Genomic DNA, 7,345 nt, shown 5'->3' on the forward strand with positions numbered 1-7,345 from the left:
GGGATGCCAAGACATATAATGCAAGATGCCCCTTTTGTGGAGGTGACAGTGGGAAGACAGACAAAAACCTGAGTTTCAGTGTAGTACGATTAGTGATAAGACTGCTGAATGCTGCATATAGGAGAAGATACTTAGTTTAACCTGGAAAGTTAATCCAGAAAAGGTTTCTTGCGCAAATGATGCCTGAGCTGAGTCTTGAAGATTGAAAAGAATTGTATAGGTAGGAAGGGAAATTCATACAAAAAGTACAGCCTGAAAAACATCATAGAGATATGAAACAGCATGGGCACATAGGCAGAGAAACTCCCAGAATTCAGAATTCCTGGAAGGAAAATTTTCAGATGTGGGTGGGAGATGAGGATGAAGAAGGAAGCAGATGTCAAACAGATAGAACTGGATGCTGTATAATAAAGCCCAACAATAAAGCCCGTATTCTATAGGAAGTGTTGAGTCCTTTATTCCTTGCTTTCTCTCACACCCACCCACATTCAATCCTTCAGCAAATCTTCTTGATCAGATATGCCAAATTTGACTACCATGACCATCCTAGTGCAAGCTACCAAGGATCACAGCAATAGGTCCATAGTTATAGTGGGAATAAGTCTTCCATTTCGGCTCCTCTAAGTCTACCCTTTTCACAGAAGCGAGAGTGGTCCTTCTAAAATATAAATCAGATAATGACATTCCCCAGTAAGTGCTCAAACCTCCCATGGCTCCTTCACATCTAGAATAAAATCTACATTCTTACCAAGGCCTGGAAGGCAAGTCTTTACTTGAATTGGCCTGTGCTCTGCTCCCCACTTTGCCTTCAACCTCCTTACATACCAGGTTCCAACCTCATAGGCCACCTTGATGTGCTGGAACATGCAAACATCTCTCTGACTCAGGCTTTTGCACTTGTTAATCACTCTGCCTGGAGTACTTGTGCTTCCTCGCTGTCCATCTGTCTCATGGCTGACACCTTCCCCTCACTCCCTTCTGCTGAGAATTGACCCTCCTGACTACCCTTTCTAAAATATTCCCACCTCCATCACTCTCTCTTTCCTGCTACATATACCACTGTAGAGTTGTCTTCTTATTGCCTGTCTCACCCACAGTAATGTAAGCTTCAAGAAGGCAAAATTGGATCTGTTTTGTTTACTACTGTATTCCCAGTGCAGGAGCATGAATTGATGAATGAATTCAGAACCATTCAAAACTTGGGAGTGAAAGAGTCATTTGTATATTTTAGACAAGCCATGCTGGCTGCAACATGGAGAATGTAGGTAAGTGGGTATATTCAGGGTGGGGGAAGTGGGTAGACAGGAGTTAGAGAGACCAGTCTGGAAGTTCCTGTGTTAGTCCAGGTGAACAGTATGAAGGACTGACGTAAGGCAGTGGTATTTGTCATGAAGAAAGAGGAGATAGATTTGAGAAGTGTTTTGGAGATGAAAAATGGCCAAACATGATCAAATTACATCTGTGTCTCTCTTCAGATTCTTGGCTATAAAGGGGATGCTAAAGGATGCTGGAACTGGAAGTGGTCCAGAATGAGAGGGAGCAGGATGATGTTGCCTGAGTGCCTTCTGAGACCAGTGCTTTTCCATTTCAGCATTTCCCTGGATTAAAACTGCTAAAGCATTCATGTGCCCCTTGTGTAGCGCAAAAGCATTGTCTTGCTGTAGATCCCCATGACTACAATGAGTTGGATGTATTTTTGGCACCAGCTAGATGTTCAATAATAGTTTTAATGATAGTTTCTACAGCAATTGGGTTTACCCTGGAGGCTGCCCATCTCTCTAATGACTAGGGCCAAGCCAACTTATTTTATAAGATCTGGCAAAATTACAGTGTGAACTGGTAATGCCGTGGGCTGTTATACAAATTATACCAGCTCTGTCTCTGAGGAACTTATCCAAGCCTTTGGAGACTTCAAGAATACTAACTTCAAAGGAAGTACGTGCTATTACAAATACTACAAACCAGGTATCTAGCAAAATGAGAAGCAGACCCACAGTGCCTAACTTGTAGAAGTGTTTGATCTACTTGAAATTTCTGAAAATAAATTTGGGCTGTTGAAATTGACATTTTGTAGAGTGTCACAAATTTTTTTTTTTCAACATGGTTTGGGAAAGTTCTTTTTAGCTTGGGAAAATTTATTATTTTAGCCAAGGAAAGAATTGTGTGGCCTCAAATCTATAAACTTTCTATCCAAGAGAGATTATGAAATTATTTTGGATGATTGAGACAGAGGTCGTTCCAAAGAAAAGGTTTATCACATGGGTGATTTAAAACACTACTAAAATTGCCTTTCTAAGCAATGACCTAGAAATCTGACAATGTGATAATGAATTCTCAAACAAATAAAACAAACAAACACAAAAATCACACTGGAACATTTCACAATTGGCAGGACAAAACTGGCAACAGCTGACTTCTGGAAAAGTGAATTGGATCTTATAGCATTAAAATGAGTTTGCAGACTATAACATGAAGTCAACACTTCTGTGAGAATTTTGGAATGCTCAATTTCCCACAATCTCATCATTTTTCTGCCTGACAATTGTAATTATTCTTCACCAACTTGACAGTCAAACTTGCTTCCTGTAGTGATAATATACCTGCTACCATCCTGACCATATTGGAGAAATAGCTTTTTCTTTGATAGGTTTGTTCATTTTGAAACTAACTTTCTATGTTATTCTAACTACTCTCTTACATTATTCATTAACTAATTGCCATCCATATCTCTTTTTTTGCTTTTTTAAAATATCTTTTTCTCCACGACTGAATATATAAAGATAATGGAAGTAAACTATTTTTCTGCTGTAAAGATGGGTGGAATAGATCAAAATCCACTTGTCGGATTTTCTTTAAATAGTCCTCCAGAGCAACTGTCTGTGCAAAAGCAGGAAACGCTTTCACAAGAACACTTTCGTGGAAGGACCTAGCATGCTTTAGGTGCAAGTGTGCCTGGCTGGCAGTGTCATACACCACATCTCTCACATTTTCATTTTGGCTCTTTTGTAGAAAATCCTCTTGTGAAACACCACGCGGCATACAAATACCCATGGGAAGGGACAGCTTTCTTCTGCTACCATGACAGGGTGTTGCTCTCAAGCAAGTGACAATGCCTTCCGTTTTTCCAATGTGATTTGTGGCATGATCTGCATGAAGATCCTTTATACCCAATATTTCTAGTGTTAGATAAAGAAGAGAGCTCTGAGTGTTTTTAGCATAATTTCCTAGTTTCTGGATGTTATGATATACTTTGTCATCCAAATTCTTTTCTCTTTCATCAGTGATTTTCACAGGCCATCTTTTAGTCAGATTATGTTTTCTGACAGCCTTCCATAGTTCAGTGGCCACACGCTGATGTGGTGGACTGTCACAATATAAATCATTCACAGTTTTTTTCCCCCCAAAACTGCATTTGCATCAGTCCAATTGTTTTCTCAGAGACAGAGTCCTTAACTAGCCTGAGCCAATTCCACATGGAAGGCTCTCAGTGCAAAAGCAGAGCTTCTGGATTCGGCAGAGGGAAGCAGGGAGCATAAACAGCCTTCATAATCTTGTTTCCGCAGTGGCTCCAAGCAGTAGAGGTCAGTGCCTGAGGTGTCAGGTCTACTGGCCATGGCCACACTGCCTGGAGAGCTGCCAGACACGTGCCCACAAGCCCAGGGGGCGGCCAGCGGCAGGACAGGTTAGGGATGCCAAGCTGTAGCCGTCCCCACGTCAAGCCTAGCATAGAGACCACCAGAACACCCACCGCCATCTGTATTTCTGACAGTAGTTTACAACTTTGGGAAAAAATAAGGAGATACAAGCTTGTCTCCCTGATTATAACGAAAAGACTATTTCACTTATGTCACATATTAAAGCTAATTAATGACTGAGGCAAGTTACCACATACTACTTCAGAAAACATTGGACATTACTGTATGTTCCAAAACATTATTCCAAAACATCTAAGGTCATGAAGTAATCATGGACTTAATGAACAAGACATTGTAAAGGAATCTAATTCTGTACAGTTTGAGAATATATGGATGCAACACTAAGACTAGGTCATAGGCTTTAAGAAAGAACAATACTAGTTAGAATAATTATAAAGTAAAAGTGCTTGATAGTTATAAAAGTTATTGATTTGAAATCCATTTACTTGATTATTTATTCAATAAGTTTTTACTTCTGAGAAGGTGACATTTGAGTAAGACTTAAAGGAGGTGGTGGAGTGAACTTTGCAGAGATATAACCTGAGGAAACAGTTTTCTAAACAGGAGGAATTGCCAGTGCAAAGCCCTTGAGGAAAGACCCCACCTGGAGTGTTGGAGGAGGGGCAAGGAAGAGCATTCCTGCTGTGGGCGGGAGCAGAGCAATGAGCTAGGGGCAGGGGGATGAGGCAAGGGGGTGGCAGGATGCATACAGGTCAATGTGGGAATTCCAATTTAAGTTTTAAAGATTCAGTCTGTCTGGTATATTGAGAATAGGTTGTAGGGGGCATGGGTGGAATCAAGGAGACTCTTTCAGTTCAGTTTAGTTCAGTCGCTCAGTCGTGTCCAACTCTTTGCGACCCCATGAATTGCAGCACGCCAGGCCTCCCTGTCCATCACCAATCCCGGAGTTCACTCAAACTCATGTCCATCAAGTCGGTGATGCCATCCAGCCATCTCATCCACTATCGTCCCCTTCTCCTCCAGCCCTCAGTCTTTCCCAGCATCAGGGTCTTTTCCAATGAGTCAGCTCTTCCCATCAGGTGGCCAAAGTGTTGGAGTTTCAGCTTCAACATCAGTCCTGCCAATGAATATTCAGGACTGATTTCCTTTAAATAGGAGACTCTTTAAGGGGATAATATAGGATGGTGGTTTTGACAGGTGGCAGCAGTGGAAGTGGTGACCAGTGATCAGATTCTGGATGCATTTTAAAAGTATAAATTCTTTACCACTGTTGGGTAGATTGGTGACATGAGAGAAAGATGGAAGTTAAGGACAACTCTTGGAGTTTTAGTGAGCAACTGGAAGGAAAGAGTTGTCCTTTTTGTTAGATTTTTAGGAACGCTGTAAAAGATTACCACAAACTGGATGACTCCAAATGACAGAAACGTATTCTGTCACAGTTCTGGAGACTGTGAGTTCAAAAATCTTAGTGTTGGTGAGCCTGCACTCCCTCTGAAGGTTCTCAGGGAGAATCTGGTTCTTTGTGTCCCCTAGCTCTGGTGTCTGTCGGCTTTCACTGACACTCCTCAGCTGTATTGTTCCAGTCTCTGGTTCTGCGGTCACACTGACTCCTGCTCTCTGTCTCTTAGGATGCTTGTCTTAGGCCCCCTGGGGGGTAAATTCAGGATGATTCCATCACAAATCCTTACTGAAAGTCTCCTTTTCTAAATAAGATAATGTTCATAGGGTCTAAGGATTTTGGGGGGCTTGTTATTTAACCCACTACACTGTTGATTAAAATGAAGGAGATGGTGAGAAAAGCAAATGCGGTGAGAGGGAGGGATGTATATAATTTTAATTTTCGTTGAGAGGGCACCTGGTGGCTGCCTGAGTTGTTGACTTAGTTATTATTATTAAAGATATTCATTATATTGGTCATGTAAAAGAAAAGATTATAAAATCCCTGTAAAAATCCAACATGCTGCCCAAATTTAGCCATTAGCCTCATTCTTCATTTAACATTCTAACTCAAGTTGTTAAAACAAGTGAGTTGTTCATGTTTGAATTTTATTTCCTCTCCCTTCCACCAATCTGTGTTTATTTTTTAAAAAACCCATTACCCATTTATTAACTATTTGGTGTCTAGAGTGTGCAATTCACTTGCAAAGATAATTAAGAAATAATTTCTTTCCCTAAAGAACACACATAATAATTTGGCTCAGACTAGTCCCTCCAATACACACACATTCTGTCCTAATGTGACTTAGTATGCATATAGCTTATTTACAATAGAATAGAGGTAGCTGGCTTTCCTTTGGTAATTAAGATTTACAGGGGTCACAAATCCAACTTTTTCTTTCACACATTCTCTTTCCCTCATTACATTGAGAAGGTTTAGGCAATCATAGATAGTGAGCTGTGGGCTCCAAAAGTGCTTCGAAATGCAGGAACAAGACACCAGAATGAATACATGGTGGGTGGAATCAGTTTATTTGAAGAAGCTTTTCCTAGAAATAACCCATCCTACACTCTGATTTGGAGAAGAGAGAGTTTGCTGAAGAGACAGAAGTGCCGGAAAACAAGCACCATAAAATGTAACTAATGTAAAAGAAACTGTAATCCTGGAAATGGAAACATGTTAGAGACAAATGATCCTTATGGAGTTTAGGAAAATGAAAGTTGGTGCATAATTTCAGTGTTTATCCCTGACTGTTCAACAGGGGCAAGAGACTATGTTTTATGTCAGTAGTAATCATGACTCGGAGAAGGCAATGGCACCCTACTCCAGTACTCTTGCCTGGAAAATCCCATGGACGGAGGAGCCTGGTGGGCTGCAGTCCATGGGGTCGCTAAGAGTCAGACATGACTGAGTGACTTTCCTTTCACTTTTCACTTTCATGCATTGGAGAAGGACGTGGCAACCCACTCCAGTGTTCTTGCCTGGAGAATCCCAGGGATGGGGGAGCCTGGTGGGCTGCCGTCTATGGGGTCGCATAGAGTTGGACAGGACTGAAGTGACTTAGCAGCAGTAGCAGCAGCAGTAATCATGACTAGATCTCTTGAAAGGTGATGAATTCTCTGACTTCTCAGACAGCTTGATTTAAATAGTTCACAGGACTGTCTAACCTCCTTTGCAACGAACCTGGACGGCAGGTTCTGTCCGCAGACGGCAGACAGTTATTATAAAGGGCCTGGAGGGTAGTGCCTGACATATAATATAACCCCTACCAAGATTAGCTGTTATTATGGATTATTATTTTATTTTCCTGGCTACTTTATTATTTCTCCCAGTGTGATCAAACTGTTGGGGGTGAAACTGAGTTTATAAATCTTCTTGGCCCAGTCTAGACTGTGATGATTCTGGTCAGGAGGTGATTAGTTATTTATAACCACTCCTGAAGGTAAGGTTAACCAGTTCTTTCCTAATATTATGACAAGAATATTTCTTCACACTGAGCTCATATTTGTTAATAATTGTCATGTATGATTGTCTCTTTGTTTAATCACACTGAAACACTGTTCTATGATGCCCTTCTTTCACAAACACCTTTCAATAGGTCAACTGCTGCTGCTGCTAAGTCGCTTCAGTCGTGTCCGACTCTGTGCGACCCCAGAGATGGCAGCCCACACCAGGCTTCCCCGTCCCTGGGATTCTCCAGGCCAGAACACTGGAGTGGGTTGCCATTTCCTTCTCCAATGCATGAAAGTGA

At 41.4% G+C, this 7,345-nt stretch overlaps 1 pseudogene; it reads right to left on the reverse strand.

The window, feature by feature from the left end:
• Positions 1 to 2,706: 2,706 nt before the first annotated feature.
• On the reverse strand, positions 2,707 to 3,754 carry LOC113900234 (annotated as a pseudogene).
• Positions 3,755 to 7,345: the final 3,591 nt, after the last annotated feature.

Source organism: Bos indicus x Bos taurus, chromosome 2, assembly GCF_003369695.1.
Source record: "Bos indicus x Bos taurus breed Angus x Brahman F1 hybrid chromosome 2, Bos_hybrid_MaternalHap_v2.0, whole genome shotgun sequence".
Lineage (NCBI taxonomy): Eukaryota > Metazoa > Chordata > Mammalia > Artiodactyla > Bovidae > Bos > Bos indicus x Bos taurus.